Here is a 26,915-nt window from a genome sequence, read left to right as displayed (position 1 = left end):
AGAAAACATCACAATATTTCATTTACAATGCTCAGCAAAATCTCAACATACTTCATTACAAAAGAGCACTTAGAAATTGGGTTTGAGAGGCACATTCCTTTTACCTTGGGTCTCAGGAGGCTAAGTCAGGTAAATCCTGAAGTTCTAGGGCAGCCTGGGCTACACAGTGAGATTCAGTTTCCAGAAATGAGGCTCAGGGCTGGAGAGATGACTGAGCAGGGGTTAAGAGTACTTGCTGCAGAGGACCCAATGGTTCCACCCCTGAGTGTCTAATCAGGGAAAAAGAAATACATCCACAAAAAGATATTTAAATGACATGCAAACTGGTGCTGAAGAGATGGCTCAGTGGTTAAGAGCCCTTGTTCTTGCAGAGGGCTAGGGTTCTGTTCCCAGCATCCAAACAGTGGTTTACAACTGTTAGTTACCCTCCTTCTAGGGGATCCGACATCCTTAGTCTGCCCTCTGTGAGTAGCAGACACACATGCGGTACACACACACACACACACACACACACACATGTATTTGAAAGCAAAATGCCGATGCATGTTAAAATTAATGTCTCTTTTTAAAAAGAACAACAAAAAGAACAAGGTTCAGTAGATAAGGTTGCAAACAGAACAGCCTGGGCAACCTGAGTTCAATCTCCAGAACCTGTGAGCCGGAAGGAGAGAACCCATTCCACGAAGTGATACTTTGACTGCCAAGGTACACATGCCTCACATTACACAGACAGATACACACTCACACACGTGCACACGCATACACAATATTAAACAAGTAGAATATGTAGCAAAGAGACCGACATTACAAGGAAGAGCCAAGAGAAGGGAGAGGGGGAATGAAATAACACAGTAATGGCGTAGATATGCAGATGACCTGCCCTAACAGCTACAGAATTCTGTGAAGCGTTTACGATGCTCCTGTCATATCATCAATTAAAGATAATTTGGATTTGCGGTATTCCTTAAAAAAAAAAAAAATCAAATGGAAAACTAAGCATCTTCTTATTCAAACATTTGTATAAATTTGTTCAGTGATACCCGAGATGAGCTGTGCTGGAAAAATGGATGGCTGAGCTGTGATTTGAGGGAGGAGGGAGTTAAGTGATCTTGGAAACCTGAGGTAGAGTAGTTCCGGAAGGTGGGCAGCCCTGCTGTGGGCTGTGGTGGGCTTGTGTCGCACAAGGCCGTGACAGCAGGTCTCTAAGAGGGACAAGAATGGGGCTCTGGAGCAAAGCTACAAGGAACGAGGAGCCATCTTCTTGGCTTTCAACCACGCTGACATGACCAGATCCTGAGAAAATAAGCCAAAAGACAGGTGAGAGAGATGACAAAGGTGGACTTCTTCTCGGGGCTGAGATTTCCCAGGGGCTCCATCTATTGCCTCAAGTGAGGGCAAACCTAGGCTAGGTCCTCCCATTGACCTTTCATTTCTTCAAGGACAGAGCTGTCCCTGACAACCAGACTCCCAGGGCACCCAAATCAATGCTAACAGTTCCATTCTGTTCTGGGATGTACTTGCTTTTTCAGGATGGCGTGGCAAGCTCACTACCATTTATAACACTGAATTTTTTTTAAATATATAAATAAAAAAGAAGAAAGAAGGGAAATAATACAAACAGGGAAAACAGGCACAAAATGGAACTGAGGGAGAAAATCAATTTTAGGATAGAAACTAAAATGGATGCTAGATACATGGACAAGTGTAGCAGCAGGTAGAGAGATGACAGAAGTGCAGCGTCAAACAGACTGCAACTTCTTGTAAAGCTGCTTTGTTACTCAAGATAGTTAGCCTGCTCCAGGATCAACAGCAGTCCTTGATGTGGAAGCGTTTCATTTCATAAAACTCTCCACGGTCTTCGTCATGCTACTTGCATGCTAATGAAAACATTTCTAAGTACAGCACGTGGAGCCCTTTTCTAAGCTGCCGTGCGGCCACACAGGTCAGTGAATGATAACGATTTCAGAATTCTGTCCATATCCAGTCTGATGCCACATCATCCCAGGCTGACTTGAAATTACCAATCTCTGCTGAGCCATCATTATGTTCTAGGGTTGTTTTCCCCGCCTTTAAGAAAATTCTGATCTTCTAAACCCAAAGAGGAACTGGGCTCTTCTCAGCGCTTAATTTAACACCGCCCTTACTGCTATCCACATGTGTCATTCACGGTGACACATTCTTGGGATCTCCATTTCTACCCAACAATGGCAAAATGAAGCCATAAGAGAAGAATGCAGATCACTGCGTAGCAGTTAGATGGAAGCTTACACTCTTCCTTAGAAGCCCAGGGGTGCAGAGGCTGGCAACACTCAGTGCTGAATCTAAGGGGAAACCCTTACTTGTAGCATGTACAGATTTCCCCATCAGGACAGAGCCTGACGTAGAATTGGGAAGAGACCACCACAGCGCTCTATCTTCGTCATGTCTGATTCAGGGGGGGAACCACAAAGACATAGATAATATTTATGGAACATGTAACTATGATCATCATCATCATCATTGTGTGTGTATGTGCCTTCATTCACATGCATGCAGGTACGTGTGTGAGAGCGCAGGTGGCTGTGCATGAGTGTGTATGTGTGTAAGGAGGTCAGTGGACAATATCTTGTGTTGTTCCTCAGGAGTTTTCCATCTAGTTGATTGTTATTGTTGTTAAGACAGAGTCACTCCCTTGTCTGAACTCGAGTAGGCTAGATTGCCTGGTGAACCTGGTCAGCAAGCTCCAGGAATCAACACGATTCCACCTCCCTAGGGCTGGACCACAAGCAAATTTTGTTTGTTTGTTTGTTTGTTTGTTTGAAATGTTAAGTCCTAAGGATTGAACTTAAGTCTTTGTGCTTGCAAGAGGTGCTGGTTAGTTTTTATTGTGAACCTGACACAGGAAAGAGTCACCCAGGTAGAGGGAATCTTAGTTGAGGGGTTGCCCAGATCAGAGCGGCCGAGAGCCGTGTCTGTGAGGAACTGCCTTGACTGATGTTTGATGTGGTGGGACTGGCACACTCGGGCAGTGTCATACCTGGGCAGGGGTCCCAAGCTGTGTCAGAAGGCTAGATGAGTAGATGCTAGACAGCAACCTAACAGTGAGTAATGATCCTCTGTGGTTCTGCTCCAGGTTCCCGCCTTAGCTTCTCTAAATAAAGAACTGTTACTTGCAAAGTGAAATAAACCCTTTCCTTCCCAAGCTGCTTTCAGTCATGTTATCACAGCAATGGAAAGCAGACTAGAAAACAAGACAAACAAACGCTTTACTAAGCAAGCATTCTCCCTGGCTGTTATCACCTCTGTGAAGCTGGGGATTTAATCCAGGGCCCACGCAAACATCCTACCAAAGAGATTTCACTTCCCTTTTTTGATTTCTGTTTAAGACACGGTCTTACTATTTAGTACAAGCTGGCTTCAAACTTTCAACCTTCTAGCTTCTGCCTCTTCAGTGCTAGGATAACAGGCAGTTACCACTTGGCTATTTGCTTTAATTTTGATTTTCCTTAGCAACTGCGTCACAAACTTCTGAAATTTGACCGTAGCTCTTCATGGGCCAGCAGCATGAAAAACCAGTGGTCTACACACAAATGTGCATTAAGCAAGAGACTCTCTTAAAAGCACATTACGTGGGAACCTGTGCTAGAAAAAGACTTTCTGAAGCTGGGTGGGGGTGGCTCAGGCACTCAGGAGGCAGAGGCAGGCAGTTCTCTGTGAGTTTGAGGCTATCTTGGTCTACAGAGAAAGCTGGTGTACAGGACAGCCAAGGCTACACAGAGAAACCCTGTCTCGAAAAAACAAAAAAATGATGGCTGTAGAGAAGCAGTCACTATCAAATCCAGGACACAACCAAACTCTCTTTAAAACCCTATGCTCATCTTCGAACCATCTGGGTTTTCTTGGGAAATTCCCACCCTAGTGTTGACCTTTCTCAGAGCTACCAGACTCTCAAATGCTGGTGGGCTTGTTGCCAAAGGTAGCACAGCTTCAGATGTGGTTAATGTACATGCAGAAGTCAAGAGGGAGCTGACCCTGTTATTCTGAATCATTGTTTCACGTGTGTGAAAAGTAATGAGGTTGTATTTTGCTTGATTTAACCATGTTTAGATTTAAATGAGTGTACTTTTCTAAAACAATAACATAAATCCCAGAGAAGAAAACCTGCCCCAGGCAGGCAGGCAGAGCCAGAATAAAGCATTCCAATACCCGCCCCTTCCTCTTTCTCTGGATGGCTAGTCTCCTGACAACCCAAAATATTATTTTAGGAGCTTGAGACACAGGGAGAGGGCATAGACAATCCCAGGAGAAAAGGTTACAATCACAGTTTGGTGAAGAGAAAATACTCTCACGATGATAATATGCTGTGACATATTGTATTAAAGTGTGGCTTTTCCATGAGAAATTCCCCATCATCGGGTTCTCATGTAGAACAGGACTAAAGTCGCCCCCTAATCTTCAAATCCAGTGCCTAAATGCTAGTGTAACCTGCTGTGAAACATGGGTCTCACACAAATCCTACACACGGCAATATTTCTGCACAAAGCTGAATCCCATCTGCCAGGATAATTCCCAGCAAAGAGAATTACAACAACCAAAACAGAAGTAAACAGAATTCTTTCTCTCCTCCGAAAGCTCAGCCCATCTTTAACTTGTATGCCAAGTTCTGCCTCACACAGACTGCCCATGTTAGGGTTAAGGAGCCCATGCTGAGACTAGATGCTTAAAGAGAAAAAGAAAATGAAAACTGTATGACACCCTTGGCAGGGGATGTTTTGAAAGCTAACTTAGAACGGTTTGTTTAAAATGTACAGCCAGGGACTTTTTCACCACGGGAAGCCCGGTTGAGCTTCATCTGGAGGACTTCTGACCAACTGTGGCAGGGTTGTGTATCTGAAGGGAAGACCTCCACCTATCAACCCTTCATAGTCAGCTTCCAGATTCCAAACCATCTGGGGGCACTGTGCGTTTTCTGCTGATGTTATTTATAGAAAGTTTCAGGTGGCTGTCTTCTGATTTTCGATTGTACCGCACTTCCTGATAAGACTCTTCCTACTTCCTGATAAGACCCTTCAGCTGTAAAGTCTGTGTGATTATATCATTGTGATGGGCGTTTATAGGATGTTAGAGGTTAAATCCTGCCCCAGATCTTAGAATGACCTTATCTTGAGTAATAAAGGTAGTCAAGTTCAAGTAAATAAATACAACTAGAGTCATTACAGAAGTGGTGAACTTGGACACGGAGACAGACATACACATGTAAGGAAGATAAAGATATGGCCACCAACAAGCCAAGGAGAAAAGGCAAAGGGCTTAGCCTTTCCTCACAGCCTTCAGGAGAACCGGGTTGTAGCTAGGAGCTGGCTGTATGTGGCTATAACATCTCATGGTGCTTTGTTGCTCTGCCACAGCAGACTGGTACACCTGGCCCAGCCAAAAGGCCCAGGGACCTAGTCAGCATAAGGAGTTCTTCCCTTTCTCCTGGATATCTAGTCCTTCCTGACTCTCATTACTCTCATTTACATTATAATTTGTCTCAGTTTGTGTCGCTTCTGGGACATGATTCAAAATTCTCTCTGAGAGGACACCAAACCTATATGTGAGGCAAGAGAGTATTGTTGTGGATGTAAACATGTTTTTGTTTTGATCCCAGGTGTAGGATATGGGACTGATTCAGATTGTCCACAGCAGCAAACTACTTGCCTGGTGCAGGCTCCTTTGCCAGCTGCAGAGAGTTTAAGTGAAGACCCTGGGGAGGGAAGAAAGGCCAGAGCCCAGAAAGAAAGGGAGCTCTAAGAAAGAAGGCTCGCTGCTCCTGATTGCTGTTGATGCAGTTTGACAAGAAGAAGTTGGAGAATTCCTGAAAGGAGGATTGGACTTGCCCTAAGGAATCCCACTGACCCTGCCAGCAGGAAGTAGCCCAAGAGAACTATGCCCCTTCTCCCCACTAACCTCCTTTCTCTCTTACCCAGTATTGGGGTGTTGAAAGGGATTGTGGTGGAGAAGGGAGGCAGAGGTGTTAGAAACATTAATAAAATTGATTTAAAAAGTACGGCAGAGTATATCAACCATAACATCTCTAAGGTCTAAGGAATATAGCAAAAATCTGTGTATTTGGGTGACAGATTTCTACATGGAAATATTTTGCTCTGTATTTCTTCTTCAGAGGATATAATCATAGCATGATGTGATCCCTGCATTTAGGAGGTGGGAGCAGGAAGATCAAGAGTTCAAGGTTATCTTTGGCTATATATTGAGCTCAAGGCTACCATGCTACCTGAGACCCTAACTTAAAAAACAAAGATAAAAACGTTGATGTATGATGTATAACAAATTATTGATAATGCCCAAAAGTTAAAAATAGTTCATTTTATAAGAAATGGCTTTTTTTTTTTTTAAGTGATGCCCTTCACATACCAAGATACTATATGAGGGTCAAGAGCTAATTATGTTAAATCAATGAAAGGGATGAGAAGACCTATGTCTCCCTGATTTGTAGGCTTATGGATGATCTTAAAGCTTAAGTAGTACTGTTCTTCCCCGGGACAAGAACAGATGGTCTTCTGCAGAAACTTAGGAACTATGTACAGAGCCACAACACAGGCAATGCAAGAGAGTGAATTCTGAATGACCCAGAACCAGTGGCATCCAGTCCAGGACGGGCGAAGTGCCACCTGGGTGAATCCTCAGTGGCTGCCAGAGCATGTCCTGTGGAAGTCACAGAGTATCATAGGCTCTGGTTTTTGAAAGGTACAGCACAAGGATTCCATTTGTCTATGTGGCTATTTCCTGGCTGAGGTACCATTAGGCCAATGTCATCTGAGGGACATTGTTCCTGAGTGGCCAAACTTCTGCAGCAAAGAGGATGACAGTGAGGATCAAGAGCCTTGTGAAGTCATTCCTCTACATGGAAGACCAGTAGATTCCAAGATGGTCTCTCACGTTGCCTGGAATTGGGGGCCTTCTTTTTCCCAGTGGTAAGACTTACCAGTTCTCCTGTGCTCTGCACAGGCCTTGTATCCCTGAAGTCATTTTCTTCTTCTCTTTATCCTCCTCCTCTTGCCCTTCTTTGTTTCCCTCACACCTTTATCATCCTCACCCTACCCCCAAGGCCTCTCCCAATTCCCCCTTCCTTCCTTTCCTTGACAAGGTCTTGCTTTATCTCAGATAGGCTTTGACGTTGTAATTCTCCTGATTGAATCTCTCAAGGGCTAGGATTACAGGAATGCCATTATATCTAGGATTTCCATAAAGCAGTTTCTTGAGGGAATAATCTTAATGGAATCTGGCTAAGTTTTAATTTATATGCTATTTTATTTTCATATAAGGTACACACATGAAATGTGAATAAGCCCTAACTATATAGTGTAGCATAAGGAGTTATTACAAACTGTAAACAGCACTTAAACAGAAATACTTGGAAAGTGTCAGCACCTCCAAGACCTCCTCCACACCCTCTGCTATCCGTCACCTGTAGTCAGGTTTACTTCTTTATATTATTTTATATAAGTGCAATCATACTACATATCCTTTCATTCAACTTGAAAAGTCCATCCACAGTTTTCATATGAATGTCACATGTTAATTTTCAATCTTCATTTCTGGGTAGCAGGACTTGAAGCTGTACAGGGGTATATCAAAGCTTGTTCCTCTATAATGTCAATTTGCCCCATATATTTTCGTAGCTGATGGTATTTAGTAGCATCCAATTTAGTTTTTATATTTCCTAATAAGCTTGAACACTTTTGAATATGGAATACCAGCTGTGAGTGTCTATGGTAGGGGGTTCATCTGTGTTTGTACATGTGTGTATGTGTGTGTGTGTGTGTGTGTGTGTGTGTGTGTGAATTGCCTGCACAAAAACATTGGTCATTTTCCTTTGGAGTTGTGTTTTTTAATTTACTAGCCAGTGATTTACATATAATATAGCTTAAAATGGTAGGCAGAATTCTTTTTCAATTTTCCTTTACTCTTTCTTCTCTCCTTACACCTAGAAAGATTAAGGAAAAAGGGGATTTTCGTGTGATAAGACTCAAAATGTATGGGTAAAAGGGTGTAGAGCAGAGCTGTCCATTTTAGCAATGATGAAAATACATGTTGAGTTTGGTATAATAGCCATTGACCTCATGTGGTTATTGAGAACTTGAAAGCATGGCTATTGTTACTGAGGAACAGTTTTAACATTTTATTTTATATGTATGTGTGTTTTGCCTGTATGTGTGTCTATGCACCTCAGGAATGCAGTGTCTACAAAGGGTCATGATTCTCCATGTGGGTGCTGGCGTCCTCTGGAAAAGCAGCCTGCACTCTTAACCACTGTGGTTTCTTTTGTCAATTAATAAATTTCAAGTGGCCATACAGGGTCAGTGGCTTAAGCAGGGCAAATCTCATAACTGAGTCAGCCAGATATGAAGCAGGTGACAGAGAGGGGAGCTGAGATACATGACAGGGGGTTGGAGTGGGTGGGGCTTGGGAGTGGTGTCTTCCCAAATGTCCTGGGACTGTTCAGAGACTGGTCTATAGAGTTTTGGGTGGCTAAAGCTGTTTTGTCTCCTCTCTTACTGTGCCTGATGATATTACTATAACTGCTCTCGCCTTTCCGTATGATTTCATCTCCGATGTTCTTCCTTCCATACTTCTGGCTCTCCATTTTCAGCGAAACAAATCTTTCCCAGGTACCTTTGCAGAGACTACGTTGACTTGTTGGCTCACTACATCATAAAGTCACTCTCCCCCAGGAGGAACCACATTTTACTCCAAAGGCCCTGACAGATATACCAGCTTTACAAAGCACCGCGTGAAGTTGCTTCGAGGTCCACAATGCTGCTGGCCTTCAGGAAAGGTTCCCAACCACACAGAGATGGGACCCGACACCTGAACCACAGCATCTCCTTACTATGGATGAGGTACTGGACCACCACCATGTGTGTCAGGAAACAGCTAGACTTGGGAAATGCAGGCTGCCCTTGCTGGGGATGGCATCTGTGTGCCTCATGAGTTCTAAAGTGATGACCTCACTTCAGTGGCCTCTAGGGAGCTACTCCTCAAGAACCGTGTCTGTGGGTAGGAAGCTAGGGAGAGTTGCCCTGAGGCTGGGCAATCAGCTCCACTCGGGAATTCCACGTGAAAAGCCAAAAAAAAAAAAAAAAAAAAGCACCAAGACCAGGCTATTAGAAAGGATCTGAAAACCCCCATTGCACGGGTACTAGAGCTAGTCTGCTTCCTGTTTCTTCAGATAAACGTCACTACACAAGTCCTTTGTTTTGCATAAACTACTCATAGAAAGTTTCTGTTGCCGGTCTCTGAAGGAACTTTAACTAAGACATGAGAAAAATAGCATTTCATTAAACTCTCAAACTGTGGTGCTTTTGAAAAATAGAGCAAATATAGAACAGAGAACTGGTTACACTGGTGACAAGAGACCTCGGGAGCCTCAGATGGATCCAAGAAACTAGCAGCAGCAGGAGGGGGACACCTTCCTTCCTAGGTAAGAGGAACAAAGGGAGAAGGTATTGTTAACCCAGGCCAGTGTGACCTGGAAGAAGGCGGAACTCAAGGGAAATGCTACCACTCCCAACAGAAACTCCACCTACAGGTTCTCTGGAGAGGAGAAGGAAGCATGAGGTTCTCCCTTCCTCCTGCCTCCAATCTCAGGAGTGCCTGTTCTTGCTGGGAAGCTTGGGAAAGGCTCCTTATGAGACTGAGGACAGCTGGGCCCCATGGAAGAAGAAATTACATATCTAAGAATGAGCCAAGGAACAGCACTATTCCACTTTGGAGTTCTCACTTTTTTCTTTTTTTCCTTGTAAGTTCTTTTTGCCTACTTGTGGATTAGAATAAAAGAGGGTGTACATATAATACAGTTCCTAATCACGTGCTGTCATGAATAAGAATTGACTTAAATGAGCTTTTAGTAACGATTTCAAAATTAGGTCTGGCATGGAAAATTACATATGACTGTAAGAACTGGCATTTTTATAGTTCTCAGTTTCAGACATGTTTTTTTAGCACCTCTTTTTTGCTGAAAATAAATTTTTTTCCATACGATACATTCTGATTAAGATTTCCACTCTTTCATTTCTTCCCCATTTTTCTAGCTCCATGAATTCTTTAGAAAACAAAGACCAAAAAAAAAAAAAAACAAAACAATAAAAGCAAAACAAACAAAAAATAACAAAAAAAAAAAGCACAAAATCAGAATGATTGATACCAAGGAAACAGTATCTAGACAAAGAGAACTGAAGAACATATGAACTCTCAGAGACTATTGTAGCATGCACAAAGCCTTCACAGGCCCTAACCAAATCAGGTTCCAGAGCTGCAGAACATGGCTGCTCTGGCAAGAGGTCACATCTAAAGACCTTCTAGGTCTGTGTGATTCTGCTGGAATACAAACACACCTTTAATCTAAGAGACAGAGGCAGCAGAGATCTGCTGCTGGGTGTAGAACAAGTTTCAGATAAAGAAAAGCTTAGGTCCAGGAATGGTGGTACAAGCCTTTAATCTCAAACAATGAAGGTAAAGTTAGTTTGAAGAAAGAAGCACCGGTGTTTGAAAGTGATGTCTAATTGAGTGGCAGAGAAAGTGACAAATCAGAGAAGATTTGATAGAATAGGATATCCCAACTCTCATGAGAAGAGAAAGGAAAGGGAAGCTCTTAAGGGAGCAACACAAGAGAATGAGAGAGGAAGCAGTTTTACCTTGAGAGTTGAATGAGAGAACAAGGTAGTCACAGAGGAAGAAGAAGGAGCCACAGAATGAGAAGAAGCCAGAGCATTAGAAAAGATTGCTGGAGTTAGTTTGAGGCCACGTAGAGCAATTCAGAGGCTCAGAGAAAAGCCAGCTTGAATAAGTCAGCTGGGAGAGGAGTTTGAGCCAGAACAGTGGAGTAGACATAGCCGGCCAGAGCTCAGAAAGAACAAGAAAGTGTGAGCTTATTAAGCAGTTAAGTCTCAGAGGCTGAAAGCATTCTAGTCCTAGGTTAGATTGTACGGAGGTTAGAAGCTTCCAGGACTAGGCCTTGCTTAGTGGATAGAGGTAGTAAGCCTCCGAGAAACTACTGAAACAGGCACTAAGAGGGAGAAATAGATAGGAGCTCCCATCTCTAACCAGAAGCTATCTCTAACTGACAATGGCTTGCAAGTGGTTGTCTCTAAAGAGTCTCCCTAGATATATAAAGTCCACTTAAGGGCAGAATGCTTACCAAGCAGGAGATGGTGGACACAAAATTAATTTAATAGTATTTTTGTAGACTTTTCATCTAATATTGATTTGTTTGGTAGGCTTTTTTTAAAAACCTTACTGGTCTTTTGCATATATATTATGTTTTCTGATTTATGGGTATAACAGAACGTTATTAGGAGTCATTTTATTGCTGTGTTCCTTCAGCAGAATAATAACAGTTTAGTTTTCCTTTGGGCTGTAGCCTATCTAGTTTCAGGTTTGGGGCCACCCAAGAAGTGTCAGGCACGATTTCCATCTCACGGTGCAGCCTTAAATCCAATCAGACAGTCGTTGATTACTCCTACAATGTTTACAGAAGAACCCCATTGTACCAACATCTCACACAGGCAGGTCATCACTGGAGATCAAAGGTTTTGTAGATGGGTTGGTGCTTACCTTTTTCCTCTGTAGCATGCAGGGTCCCTCCCAGAACTATGAACATTAGTCGGTAGGTGTAAAGGCTCTAGCTAGACACAGGCTTGACTTCCCTGTGTTCAATGAGATACGTAAGTGTTTTCTTAGTAATAGCCCCTTATTATTAGTTTGTGGAGAACAAACAACCACCCCTAGCAACTCTTTATGGAGGATCTTACACTTACATTTCAGTAAACTTTACCTTGTGTTTCTACATACCTCATCCAATATGCAAAAGCATGAAGTGTCCCTACTAAGTAACACAAATAAGCAAAGTTGGAGGGCTAACAACAGGAAGATGGCCCAAACCCAAACCCAGACTCAGCATTACAGCCTTAACTGCTGCGAAAGACCAAGCTATTATGTGACAACACATGTAAGGGGATAAATGTCCATTTATTTTCCCTGTTGGTGTCTTATTTCCTCCCTGAAATAAAACCTGTAACCAGAGACTAGAGATGTTATTTTGAAATATCAGCAACATGCCCCATGATGCCTTTGTCTCCCACCCTCTCCATAGCGACAGTCTATTCTCAGTGGTTCCAAGTGTTCCTAATTAATAGTCCACGATTGTCAGGTGAGGTGTGGTTCTTCTGTAAGACAAAGCCAGGAGAGGGTCAGTTGTTTGAAGATAAAAGGGAAACAGTAAAAAGACCCTTTTGGCTTAAAATAGAAATCAGTCTAGAAAGATGAGTGCTTTTCATGGTTTCTGAGACTGCACTTCATAGAAAGAATTAACTACTGATATATACGAGTGTATGAAAATCGTGTGTGTGTGTGTGTGTGTGTGTGTGTGTGTGTGTGTGTGTGTGTGAGTTCCTCTATGTCATTGTGGAAGTGTTTAAGCTCTCAGTGATTTTAGGTCTGCAGACAGCATTTCTGATGCTAAAGAGCCATCTTGTTTCCCTTGGTTACCAATGTAACCGTGGGCAGGGATCAGTTTAAATCCATCACCACTTACAGAAAACCATTTTCAAACATCAAGCCTTCCATTATCTATATTTAAAGTTGATACTTGATTGATAGAAAGCTCTGTCTCTCTCTCACACACACACCTCCCTGTTTTGTAGTCTATTGTGCATGCCATGCTTTCCTTTATATGTAGAGCTCAGCAAGCTACAAGACACACCCCTGTAATACTGTTATAGAGAAAGGATTCTTTTTCTTTGGGCAAGGGTCCCCCCCCCCCTTTTTTTTTTTTTTTGCTGAGAACCAAGAGAGCTTGCTGGAAGGTGATTTCTTCTATAAAACCATTTCTCTGAGTATGCCTTAACAATATGCTTTCATCTATAAGGATAAACCTTACCTGATAGAAAGGCTCCAAGTTCAACTTATTGACTCAGTAAATTTCAGGCTTGCTGATTATGTTTCCGCCTAAAAGCTTTCCACAGTTATAAGGTTGGGGGAGCCTTTAGAATCATGCTAGGTCGGGTTTCTGTCTGAGTATTTTCCCACAGTGAACTGTGCAATACATTAAGCCTACCCTTTAACTAGAGCACACTGCTTGTACCCTGGTCTGATGGCCAAGGGAACATTTGTGTTGTCTGGGTTCCATTTAAGATAATATTTGAAATGGACAGAATAGATCAGAAGAACAACAAAGTTATCCTCCTTCGGTGGAGGAAAAGGGTCTGGTCTGTACAGAACAGGCTTGTCAAAAGAAAATCAGAATCCAGCAGCAACCTCCCTGTTCACAAAACAACACTTTCCCTCTCCTCTGAGATACTAATCTAATTCCAAGAAAAAAAAAAATATCACTTGAACCTAGTGTTTCAAGCTGAAAAGGGAAGATAAGTGGTGATACTCCACCAACAATCAGGTGAAGAGTTGTTGGAAACTAATCTTCATTTCTGAGACTCAAAATCTTAATTTTGCTGGTGGAAGTGGGCATGTGAGCGGATCACAGCAATACCATTGGAAGTTGAATGAATGCTTTTTTTTTTTTTTTTTTCCATGTAAAAAGACACTTGGAGAGTTGCTCCCCCTGTTAGTTTTCACGTTTGGTATTTATTGAATGAGATCACGACACAGTACATTTTTTCGTATTAAACACAAAATCTGCCAGAAAGCTCAGGATTCCACTACACACTTTTTGCTTACCTTTGAATACACATTTAGGTGTCTAAAGATTGGGGCAATCCTTAAAAAGCACTGTCTAAGGTCTTAAAATTTGTATATTTTTTTGAAAGGAAACATGTGGGGAACGAGGGTGGAGGGTGCAGATTTCAAATTTTATGTATGTGTAATTAACTAAAATGTCTAGATATGCATGCTGTCTTCGGGGGAGTCGGAAGCCACCAGAGCGGGAAGTCTCTTCAGGGATGAACAAAAGCATGGCTGTGCGATAGTATTCTTCTCTACAGCCGCAGGCTTGCGGACGCGGGGTTGTGGTGACCGTCTCTGTCTTCTATTACACTGCATTTTCATTACTGACAGCCGCCGGTTTTTCTGTCAAGTCAGCCGAGCAAGCTGTTCCGGGCTTTCTTCTTGTTCCCTCGGTCTTGGTCAAAAGGTGGGGAGGAGAAAAGAGAGGAGAAAGGTGAACTGAATCAAGCGCGGTGCAAAGGGATTCCTCTTTTTCGCAGCTGGCGTTGTTTGATCCTTGGGGACAAGGGGGAAATACCGGCTGGATATTAAACCCAGAACCCCTGGAGTCCTATAAATTAGTGGTTTTGAGTAGGGAAGGGAAAGATTTTATGGACCTTTCCCAGCTGGGGGCAGGAGAGCTCAGTCGATCAGAAGTGCCTGGGAGGTGTGCGCGAGTTCAGGACGCCCCTTGGTCCTGCAGCCTAGAGGTCAAGTCAAAGGGTATGGCCGCTGGGTGCCTCTTGCCTTTGCCCAAGCAGTTTGCTGCTCCAGCTTCTGAACGACCACCACAGGCACCACTCGACTGGAGGGCGGGGAGGGGGCGGGTCTGGAGGGGCGGGGAGAGGGCGGGCACAGAGGGCCGGAGAGGCTCGTCGGTAAATGTAGTTCTTGAGGGAGAGACTAGAGGATGTGTTCGGGGTCTATCTGAGAGATCGGGACTACAACTCCCAGAATCCTACAGGCCCTGCCAGAGCGTCCTTGCGCAGTGGGCGCCACATTGTATCCTATCAGACGAGGCGAGGGTGATGTCACCTGCGAGTTGGTAACCTACGAGCGGCTGTGAGGGGAACTGTTTAACCGGATCCCATTGTACCGGGAACGCAGAGCGGCCTTTCCAGCATGCAGCGGCTGCTCAGGTGAGGGGACGCTCCGGCTCGCCCGCCGCACTCATTCATCAGCGGCGCGGCACCGCGGCGTGGGGGGTGGGCGTGCTGGTTCCCCGCGCTGTCCGCGGCGCGCCCTTCTCCCGCTTCCCGGAGCTCCGGGGCCGGTAGGTAAATATGAAACTCGTCCTTCAGGTTGGGTCTGGGTGGGATCGGGACCGGGACAGCTACGGGCTGCCTATCTAGGCTCTGGAAAATGGCTGCAGCGCGGCGAGCCCGGAGGAAGGCGTCCCCGAGGATGGGGTCCCTCCCTTGTCTCTCTCCGAGGCGCTCGGTGGCGGTGGAGCGGCCGGGTGCTGCTCGCTTCCCGGCCGCAGGCTCCCCGGGGCCGGGGCTGCGGCGGCTGCGGCGGCTGCGGCGGCGGGCGGCGCTCTTTGGCCACTGGCTCTGTGAGATCTGTGGGCGCGGCGGTAGCTGCGAGAGTCCCCCGCCATCCCCGGCACCTTCGCGTCCGAGCCGTGCTCAGAACGGAAGGGGTGACTGTAATCCAGACGGTGTCCGAGTTTACTGTGTGTGGAGAGAAGAGGGAAACCTGCCATTGCGGAGGCTACGCCTCCCGGGCGCTGGACCGGGCTCCCCGAGTCCGGCTTCGGAGGGCGCATCTCAGTCTGGGCTCTGCCGAGCCCTGCAAAGGGCACCTGGGCGGGGGCTAAACGCCCTCCCTGGGGGTGATGAGGTGGTGGCTAACCTAATGATAAGGTTCGCTGTGGGCGCAGGAGGGCTGGATAATCGGGTTTATCCAAGTGGTGCCCCAAACCAGCTGTTTGTGATCGGCTTGTCTTTTGACTGGAGACCAGAGCGAGGCGAGGCCCGGCCCGACAACTCTGAAGTCCTTTATTTTCTTTCTGTCTTTCTTCCTTTACTCACATTCATCAAACCCTTCTACGATCTTTTTTTGCACGTTGCTCACAACCAGGGTTTGGGATGTTATGTCGCCTCCCCATAAAATGTTTCACGGTGCTCAGGAATAGAGTCTTGCTCTCCCGTCTCTCTCCCCCACCGTCAACCTCGGGTGAACATACCGAGCAAATGCTGCCCGTGACCGTTTTGGCCCCATTGAATTGGTGGTTTCTTGAGATTCGAGCCGGACCTAGTGAATTGAAGCATAGTTTGCCTGCAAGACGAATCTGGTTGCCATGGCGACTTCTGCCTTCGGAATCTTAACAGCTAGCACTGCTGTTTCAATTCGTTGTGGCTCTGCGGGCAGCTGGGAGGGCGTGGCCGGGGGTGTGGTCAAATGTTTGCCCTGGGCCCAGCTGCTCCCTCTTCCTCACCCTTTGGCAGCTCTGGGACTCCCCCTCTTCTTGCCTTCATAGCGTGGACACCGTTTTTTGGACCCTTTTCCCTCCCATGTGCCTATATATCCTCTCTAAACGAATTGTGTGGGGCTTTTGTTCTGAGGGAAACTAAATTTGGAAGATGTCTTTCGTCCAACAAGTGAAACTGTGTCTTTTCCACCTTTATAGTTGCTAGTGTTGGAGGCAGTTTACTCAACAAGGTCACTTTGCTCCGGCCTACACAGCTCCCTGGTCAGCAATTACCCTGAGATGCCATTACCTGTAAATGAAAGAGTTATTAATAACTAAAGTTGAAGTGTGGAGAGCACAGACATCACAGTAGTTTTCATAAAATCTAAACTCCAGCTGAAGGTCCTTACAGTGAAGCTCTGGAGGCTGAAGCTAGGACCCTAGGTCCTGGGCCTGCTCTTTATGTGCTACCCTGCTGTGGGCTAACAGTTACCTCTGGGAGGACCTGTCATTGCACTGATGACGTGGGTGGTGAGTTCAGAGAATTCCTAATGTTGGTTCTAGGTTTAAAGACTCTGAAAATGACCCCTCTTCCAAATAACAGGAGGCTTAAACCCAGCTCTGACATTGTAGCATTCAGTTGGTGTTGCTGGCCCCAAGACCCAGGATCCTTGGGGTACTGTTACAAAATGGACAATGCAGCTATAGTACTATTGTAAAAGGAACTTTTATTCACCTGTATCATTTGTTGTCTCAGAGCTTACTGCCTCCTTCTACTAAGCTGGGCCTAGTCCTGGAAGCTTCCAGCCTCCTAGACCTAGAACATTTTCTGCCTCTGAGACTTACTGCTTAATAAACTCACCTGTTCTTTCTGAGCTCTGGGGCTGCCTGGTTTAACTCAGCTGTTCTGGTTCAGACTCCTCTCCCAGCTGACTGATTCAGTCTGGTTTTTCTCTCGGCCTCTGAATTGCTCTGGTTGGCCTCAAACTAACTCACGCAACCTCCTCTAATCTCTTGGCTCATTCTCTGGCTCATTTGGTATTCACCTGAGTTCTCTCTCTGCAACCCATCTCTCTATTACTGTCCTGGTATAAATGCTTCTGCTTTTGCTTCCTCTTTCTCTCCCCGCCCCCCATGGCCCTTATTCTCTCTTCTCATGAGAGTTGGGAGTATCCTATTTTGTCAAACCTTTTTCTGATTTGTCACTGTTTCTGCCATTCAATTAGACATCACTTTGAAACATGAGTGTTTCCTTCTACAAACTATCTTTACTTCATTGTTTGGAATTAAAGGCATGTACCACCATGCCTGGACCTAAGCTTTTCTTTACCTGAAACTCAGATCTGCTTGCCTCTATTTCCTGGATTAAAGGCGTGTTTGTATTCCAGCAGGATCACACAGACCTAGCAGGTCTTTGGATGTGATCTCTTGCCAGAACAGCCATGTTCTGAATTAAAATTCGTCTACGTACTATTTTTAAATTTACAATACACTTGATACTACTGTTATACCAGCATCTGGACTTTTATGTTTTAGTTACAATTAGTTGCTTAGATTTTGTGGTTTGAAGATTCTTGTTGAATGTAGCCATTTGTAACTTAATTGAACAAAAGGCAATTACATTATACTAAGGTGTTTGTTTCTCATCTTGTGCTTATATTTTATTCCAAGTGCGTTGTCTCTCGGAAATGGGGGGTGGTGTTTGTAGGAGTCCGTGCGAGTGCACTCACGTGCAGGTTAATGCTTACATTGCTGTGCCAAGTGGTTCATGCTCATCATCTTAAGTATGTGGTTACATCCCTAGGAGGCATCAGTAACAGAAATTATTGCTCTTTTATTTATTTACGTATTTATTTTTGTCCTAAGATGTATCACAACAGGAAAATATCTTTATTAGCTTACTTGTCTATGTTTCTTGGTGCTAAGCAAGTCAAAGGCAGGCTCTTTGCCTTGTCTCCTCAGCCTTCCAAGAATTTGGAACAGGTCTTTTAATAAGCATTTGTTAAATGGATACTAAGGAGGATTGTAAATCTGAGGTCTCTATTCTTTCTCCTAATAGTTATGTATTTTTTTGTAATATTCCTTTTTTGTTTTCTTTTTCTTTCTTTTTTTTTTTTTTTTTGTCAATACTTACACCTTGTTACAATTCTTTCCATGAGTGTAAAGATGATATATTTTGTTATTTTATAACTACTTTTGGAATACATTCACCTGCATAGGTTGTTTTTCTTGTTATAATTCCTGGGTACACTAAATTCAATACTTCCGCGTTAGTTGTGCTCTCCTTGGCTAGATAATTTTCTCAGAAGGCAGATGGCAGGAAACTAAGAAGAAAGACGAAAGCAAAGATAGCGAGATGCTTTTGTCAATCTACCAGTGGCTCCTGGAGTGCCTGGGAGACAGTAGTCTGGTCATCTGGGGCAGAGTTATTCTATAAACAGGAGCTGCAGTTCCAGGCCAACCATAGGAGAGGGTGTTTGTCTGGTATTGGTAAAGTTCTTAGGCAGTGGTCAGCTCCTGTGGGCCTGGAAAGCGAGAACCATCTTGAAGAGTGATGGAGAAGAGGCATGGTGGGTCACATCCTGAGTGGAATTTGAATCCTGCCCTTCTCTCCTTGGTGGATAGTTCTGAGAGTTGAGAATGTGCTTGTGCATAGTTTTATTTGAACTACTTTGTTTAAAAAGCTGCTTCTTGTGTTAGTAATAGGGTTCTCGGGACAAATCAGGTGTCTGAAAACAAAACACAATTAAGACTGAAATGGTTTCATTTTGTAAATATTTAGAGTATGGCTTTGGCTTGAGAATCTTAGGTTCTGTGAAAATGCTTTAAAGTTGCAGCTGGATCAGAAGGAACAGGCAGTTCCCACAGAGAGCTCAGTACCACTGAGAGCTTCAGGTGTTTGGTTCAGAAAATGACCCACAGGGCTTGTTCCTGGGGTTGGGAGGATGGTCTTCCCTAGCATCCTATATACTTGTGTTTTCACGTCTTAAATCTGTATTCTAATAGTTAAGGAAAAAAACAAAACAAAACTTTGTCAACTTAGGTTGCCAGACGTGTTTTCTTTACAGGGTACTCCAGTCAAAATGGAAGTGCCTTTCCCCCCTTCTTGGGATGAGGATTGTGAATTACTGTCACTTGTTCTGGTGTTAACTCGACAATGGAAAAAAGCTTCCTAGTTAATTTCGAAGTTAAATACTCACAGCATCCTTTTTTAGGAGCTGAAAGGATTGCATAGGTACCATTTCAGCGGTCTTTTGTTCTGCTTGTGGCTTGTGATTAAGTCTGGTTGGCAGAACCCGCTGAGGTGGGGATATCAATTCTGAAGTTAGTGTCTTTATGTAGATTGTGGCTTAGGCTGCTGGTAGAGAGACCATGACCTCGCCCCATTAGTCCTCCCCTGAAAGGAAGCCGGATAAAGATGAGATGCCAGTTGATCTCAGTGACCTATATTCTGCCCACAGGAGAAAAGGGTATTGCCCACCTTCTATTTTCTGGTACCCTCCCCATTGTCCCAGGAGCAGAGAAGAGAGCATCTCCAAGGGAGTTTGCTTTCATGGTGTAAGAATAGACTGAGTTTGTTGAATCTTAGGAGCACAGCAACAAGGGTCTTGTTCCCACCGCCTCATCCCCACCACAAGTTTTTGAGACAAGGTCTCATGTATCCCTGGCTGGCCTTAAATATATACAGTAGAGGACAGGCTTGAACTTTGGCTTCTCTTGCCTCTGTCTCCCAAGTGTTTTGATTGTAGACTCGTGCTGCTATTCCTGGCTCATGCCAGGTGTGAAACAAGGGCTTTGTGCCTGCTACAGAGCCTTTCTACCAACCGAACTACACTTTCGACCCCATATTTATCATGTGAATGATAAAACTTTTGAATTTTCTTTTGGTTATATTTCATATAGACAGTACCTGAAAAAATATTTTTGTGTTCTATATCTAAATCTTTTTGGAGATTGTCCAGTTTCAGACTCTATTTGGGAGGATAATTTTTCACCGGATTGAGTCCTTCATCTGGTAACAGGCTTCTCACCTAGTAAAGGGCAACAGAAGCCTACTGTAACAGTTCAGAGGGGCCCCAGCATCTCAGTTTCCCTCCCTTTTAAGGGAAACTGTGAAAGCCCTTTTGGAAAAGAAAAATAATAAAAACTTGAGCAGTAGTTAAACATGCAATCTGATATTGAATATCCTTAGGCCTTAAAATAACCCCTTTTCCCTCTCCCTGCCTCAAAAGTGAGACTCATTATAGTGGAGCAAATTTGGAGCCAAGTAAACAACTGTAATTCTTAAACCATAGCTACCATTGTGAATGAATTGTGGAAAACTAGGGAAGTAAGTTTCATTTCCAATGTAGTTGGTTTGACTTCCTGACGTGCTCTTTTGGCATAGAATTCTATTGTGCAACATTGACAATATTTGATGTAGACAATTGACTAAAGCAGAAACTTGGTAATGTAGGGGAATAATGGGCAAGCTGCACTGGAATAGCAAAGATTGCCAGGAAGAGAAAATGCGAACACAAAGCCTGTTTGCCATTAGGCTACTGAAACATAATACTCCTCTGCCAGACATGGACTTGGAGAGTTCCCCCCCCACTCCGCCCACCCCATTCATCTTGATATATTTCTTAAGTATGTCATTCTTCTTTAGCAAGAACCTGAGCTCATTCCTTCTATAAATTGCACCCGCTTTGCAGCTGGAGTTACTTGTGTTCCTGCCAGACATACAATTAAGAGTCACCCATTAAACTGGTGTTTGTCCTCTTCACTTCAGAACAAACTACCTGTGATGCAATTGGCAAACATTGTATATCTGATGGGCGCTTTGAATCTAGGCTTCCAAAAGTAGATAGCCCAGGCTTTGAGCTTTGTTGGGCTGATGCATTCGCCTAATTTTCATGTTTTTAGGGATGGGCTCTCCAGCTATTGGCTATGCTTTTGTTGTTGTCAGAGATGCACAGACCAGGTCTATATTAGATTCACCTTATTTTTGAGTCATGTGCTTGTAACTCTAGTCATGGTGTGTGTGTGTGTGTGTGTGTGTGTGTGTGTGTGTATGTATGTATGTGTGTTCACTTTTGTCTACAAAGGAGACTGACTAGGAAGGGTATCACAACTATTCCGAGCACAAGTATCACTGCCAGGGGCAAAGGCAAGGGTCGTAGTATAAAATGAACTGACAGAGTTTAGTTTCTACAGACCCTGTAAGCCAGAGGCAAGGGTTTGCCAAGGAATTATGTTAGTTGTCCTCTTGCAAAAACTGGGTCAGAGACTAGAGACCGCTCACTAACAGTTGGCCAGAGCCCACAGCTTGTATTTTTCCTTTCCTGAGGAATGGCAGGTGTGAACAGTGAGTGTTTTGGTGTTGCTTCTGAGCTTTCCCTTCCCTGCCGAACTCCCTGGCTCTGTAGAAGTTGCCCATTGCACCCCGTTGTCCCATAAAGCTCCTGCAGATTTGTACCCAAGAGGAGCAGTGGCTGGTGGCACCTGCCAGATGAGCTGGACCGTTGGCGTTTGTCTAGGCTTAGATATTTGTTTCTAAGCGGTTTGACAAAACTAAGCTGTTGACTGTTAGGCACAAGCTAGGTTGGAGTCTTCAGCTTGTAACGGAAAGGGCCCACTTGAATCCTGAGAACTTACCACACACTATCGTAAGGAATATTTTTAAAAAGACTGAACTGGTGAGATGGCTCAGTGGGCAAAAAGTGCTTGCCAGAAAGCCTGAAGACTTGAGTTCCATCCCTGGAAGGTGGAAGTAAAGAATGCTGTAATATGAATAAACACGAACAGCTGTTTAGACTTTAAAAAAACCTAACAAACCTAGATATTGAATTAACAGCTGTAGTTAACCCAATATTAACGGCAAAGTCACAGTAACATCTCTGTTTTGTATGTAGCCGTCTGTTTGCCCCGGAGTGCTTCCCCCATTGCTTAGCATTCAGTGGTCATGTGAACTGAAAGTCAGGAAGGATGAGGACTAAACAAATGCTTGAGGCTGAGGCCAACTGCTGTGTGTTCTTTGAAGGTTAAATGGACAGGCCTGCTTTTGTCCTTTCGTATTTTTAAAAAAGACTAATTAATCTGTTTCTGTGTATTTGCATGAGTTTATGTGTACCACGTGTGTGCAGGTGCCCCTGGAGTCCAGAAGGCATCAGATCCCCTGGAAGCTGAGTTACAGATGGTTGGGAGCTGTCATGTGGATGTTGGGAATCAACTTAGGTCTTTCTGCAGGAGTAGCAGGCATTCTTAATGCTGAGCACCTTTCTAGCTCTGTTTTCGTATTGTTGAATTTAAGAATAGAGACTAGATTGAACTAGAAAGACTTTGTGACCCAGTTAAGGCTTCAGATTCTGTGACTAGGTAACACTTGTAACTATAGGGCTCCAGGTCTGTGTCTCTGTGTCACTGCTTTGTCTCTGACATTTTCTGTCACTGGCTGATTACAATTAAAATCAAGCTATCTGTCTGTCTGTCTATCTATCTATCTATCTATCTATCTACACATACATATCCATCCATCCATCCATCCATCCATCCATCCATCCATCCAGTTACCTCTTAGGCCACAACTGCGTTACCTGGGTTGTACTTTGTTAGTCTTGTTTTCAAGGACACGGGGCTGTCTTCACAAGGCCTGCTTCAGTATCAGGGGAGCCACAGTCGCTGCCCTTATGGGGAGGCATTCTTCCCAAACCTGAATCCGAACTGTCCAGGGAGTTGAGAACAGGGAAGTGAGTGGCCTCTGAGAGCACAGCTCACACTGTAGGCCTTCTAGAGCTCAGGTTGTTTCTCTGATGGAACAAGATGAGGGAAGTAGGTGGAGGGAGGACCGGGAGTTGGTGGATTTCATTTATCTTATCTCTGGCTTCCCTCTGGATTGTCTTTGTTTACAACATCTTGGGTCAGGAATTCCTCTAACACAGAGCATGCACATTCTCAGGGATATGCTGCCTTCAGGAAGCATGCACACACTCAGAGACAGGCATACCAGGGCTTCCAACAAAGAGTATGCAAGGCACATACTCGGGGATAGATCCATAGGGGCCCCAAGCCCCCAGATAATCACAAGTAGGTTCAAAGTTAATGTCTGCGTATGACTTCTCTCTGGCAGGAATTCAGCTATGCATGTTTGATGCCTTGAGTGCAGTCTGTGTACCTGCTTGTGCTTTGCAGTCACACGCAAGAAAAGGAAATGCCAGCTGGTGAAGTGTTCTGGTTTGGGTGGTCCCAGCGACTCCTTTACACTTCCGGGCCTCTTTTTCCTTATCCGCACAACAGCATGTTCCCATGGAGCCCTCCTGTGTGAAAATCATACACTGTTAGGAGTGGAGTATCAGCGGAAGAGTAATGACCTAATTTATGTAGCTGTCTGTGTAATCTATGAGCAGTAGGCACTGTGTAACAACAGTTTAATAACAGCAGTGGGATTTGCCTCTCCAGTTTCCACCTGGCCTTTTGCCCTAGGACATGGACCTGAGATCCTAGCCCTTGCTGGCCAGACCCCCATCCTCTGGGTCTTATGCCAAGCACTTGACCACGAGAAGTTCCTTAGGATATAAGAGAAGAAGCTAGGCAATATCTTTCAGTGATAATCCATTCCGTTTGCACTGGTAATCTCTTTAAGCTAGAGTAAGACCAACTGTGCCTCACAGGCTAGTGTTGCCCCCCCCCACATCCCCTCCCCCCCCCCTTCCCTCCTTCCTTCCTCCCTTCCTCCCTTCCTCCCTTCCTCCCTTCCTTGCACAATGTTGGTTCCAAGCTAGCCTAAAATGCCTATACAGACAAGTATAACCTTGAACTTCTAATCATCCTTTCTCCACCTCAGAAATGCGGGATTACTGGGGTATGCTACCATACCTGCTTTACACAGTGCTGAGGAGCAAACCAAAGGCTTTGTGCATTCTAGGAAACACTTCAACAAGCTACATCTCCAGCCTAGCAATGCTCTTAAGCATTGAATGATGTACATGATAATTTATTCTTTGACCATCACAGATCTCACCATGCCCTTGTGGCGCATATATAAGGCCATTTACTTTACAGTGATATCTCTTTACATTAAATGTTTAATTTTTTTTTTTTTTTATCATGTGTGTGTTCTAGTTTGCTGTCTGTTGCTGTGATAAACACTGGGATTAAAACAACTTGGGAAAGAAAGGCTTTATTTCATCTTAGGATTCCATGTTATAGTCTGTCTTTGAGGGAAGTCAGGCAGGAACTCCAGGCAGGCACTGGAGCAGAAACCATGGAGGAATGCTGCGTACTGGTTCTCTCTGGCTATACTTCAGCCAGCTTTCCTGTCTAATCTAGGACCATCTGGCTGGGTCTCCTACATCAATTGTCAATCAAGAAAATGTCCCCACATACATGCTCACAGGCTAGTCTGATGGAGGCAACCCCCTAATCCAGGCTTCCTCTATAACTCTGGGCTGTGTCAAGTTGACAATGGAAGCTAACTGGAGAGAGGGAGGGGGTGAATTGAATGCAGATACAAATTTCATAATATGAATGTGTACATGTGGAGGTGAGTAGACAACTTTTGTGAGAGTCAGTCCTCTTCTACCTTCATGTGAGTTCTGTGGACTGACCTCTGGCCATTAGTCTTCCTGGCTCTTATAAGCCATCTCACTGGCCTAAGTGTCTAATTCTTCTTGGAAACCAAGTGATACTGAGATGAGTTTCTTCAAAGGTTTATTATCTAGTAGTAGTCTGGCAAATGGTCCTTTTGTCTCTGATTCCTTGTTTGTCAACCTAAGCACAGTTGAAAACTGGCCTGGATACTGCTGTTGTGAAGGAGGCTGCCTGGCGCAGTGTTCAGCCATACCCCTGACCTGTATCCAGCACATGTCTATGACGCCCTTCCCTGTTGCACCACAACCCCAGATGTCTTCAGACATGGCCAGCCGAATGCCTCCTTAGAGGATAAAATTGCCCTGTGGAGAACAAGCTGCCAGGTTTTAGATGGTCCAAGAGCTTTAAACATTGAAACAGCCTTGCGTGTTTAGGGATAAATTGGATTTCATTTGGGAAACGGAGCTGCCCCTTCTGGTTTTATTTATTTGGGCAGTTGGTTAAAGCCAAGGAAAGGTCAGGGGATTAGACCCATTGGGTCATTTCTCCATTCTTCCATGACCACAGCCTGGGAAACCAGCCACATTTTAAGGCTATGTCCTTGGTCACAACAGGGGATCCTGTGAGACACTGGTGCTGCCTTAGGGTAAGCCCACCAGGACCAGTGAGTAAACAGCTTTGAAGCCTGTGACCTGGGTTTGTAGGTCAGTTCTATTATCTCTGGATAAGGAAGGCAAGGCTTGGGGAAAGGGGAAGCCAAGGCTCTCACTGTTGTCACAGGCCAACATGCATTATAAACAGCTTATCCCAGATAAGCAGAGGGGAAGCGCCCTGGCTTGCCTTCCCCCCTGCCCCCCCCCCCCCCCCCCCCCCCCCCCCCAGACAAAAATGTCTTTTAAACTTTACTCTGAAACTTGGCCTTTGGCACCTCCCAAACTTACCTTTCAGAGTACAAAGTGAAAATGCTGTCATGTTTTAATTAACTAATGCAACGATAATGTGCGAGGAGGCATCGCCAGTTAAACAGAGAGGCCGGGCTCAGGGAGATGGCTTAGTGGATGATTGTTGGGCAAGCATGAGGACCTGAGTTTGAATACATGACACCTACCTAAATAGACAAAACACAGCGATGTCAGCCTGTAGTCAGAGCTGGGGAGGTGGTGAATCCCCGAGTGCACTCTGGATTTAGTGAGATACCTAGCCTCAAAAAGAGTGAGGCAGAGAGCAATGTAGAAGGCCATGTGACATTGACCTCTGCCTATACACGCACACGCGTACAGGAGCACATATTCACATGCTACCCGCAAACCACGGACAAAATTAAAAACAAGCGAACCATCGTTCCTTCTCAGGGGCTAGATGGGACTTCGAGGCCATCTGTACCCCTTATCAAAGTCTACTGTGTCCGTTCCTTTGGTTTTCTCCTCCAGCTAGGCATTAGGACTTCTCAGGTTGATTTGAGAAAGAGATGTATCATGAGACTGATTTAGGACACCCCTGGGACCCAAATCCTGGACTGTCACTTTCAGCCCAGGAAGTCAACATGAACATGTGAGAAATCCAGAAGGATCTTTGGTTTGGTAAGTGTGGGTCTAGTTGCTCATTGCGTGTCAGGCGATCAGGCTGTCAGGCTGTCTGTCTGTCTGGGTAAATGTTTAACTTTAAGATTTTTGCATTCATTTCGTATGAGCACCATAATTTTTTTAATTCAGAATTTGTAATGTGAAGAATTTTTGTGTGTGGGGGTGTAGGCTGTAGTGCAAATTGTGTGATATGCTAGACCCATTGCTTCTAAGAAGCTTGGAGTTTTATCATATCTTGGCAGATTTAAGTGAAAAGCCTGTTATGTTAGTACATGGAAATTATCCTTTCTGCAAGATGTTTCCCTGAGAGGATGTACCCACCATTTGTAAGAAGAGGTAACAGAAAGCACCTGGTCACAAATGCTTACCACTAAGCATCTTTGAAATAACGTTGGGCAGGAGAGTAGTTAGGAGTGCCCTCCCTCGCCTCTGTCCTAGAGGGGGCTCGGAAGTCATCTAGAAAGGCTCTCCGCTATTTCATGCTAACCCAGGCTCTGAGCGCTTCCTCGCTGACTCTGCCTGGGCTCCAGAGAGCAGAGCACATCTGGCTCTGCCGTTTCCTTCCTGAGCTGGTGCCTTTCCAGCACCACATCCCCATGGAAGAGCTTGTCTTTCGCCCAGAGTTACACTAACCAAAGGTGTGGAGGGGGTAT

General features: G+C 44.6%; 1 protein-coding gene across 1 annotated transcript in view; it reads left to right on the top strand.

Moving 5' to 3' along the window:
- Positions 1-14,741: 14,741 nt before the first annotated feature.
- Positions 14,742-26,915, top strand: part of Daam1 (dishevelled associated activator of morphogenesis 1) — a 160,597-nt gene continuing 148,423 nt past the window's right edge. Inside the window, 1 exon segment of the mRNA XM_055595383.1 lies at positions 14,742-14,837. The gene's annotated coding sequence lies outside the window, so the exon portion shown is untranslated.

The sequence above is a fragment of the Psammomys obesus genome, unplaced genomic scaffold, assembly GCF_907164565.1.
Source record: "Psammomys obesus unplaced genomic scaffold, mPsaObe1.curated_primary_1811, whole genome shotgun sequence".
Lineage (NCBI taxonomy): Eukaryota > Metazoa > Chordata > Mammalia > Rodentia > Muridae > Psammomys > Psammomys obesus.
The sequence above is the reverse complement of the archived record's forward strand: the minus strand, read 5'-3'. Positions and strand labels throughout refer to the sequence as shown.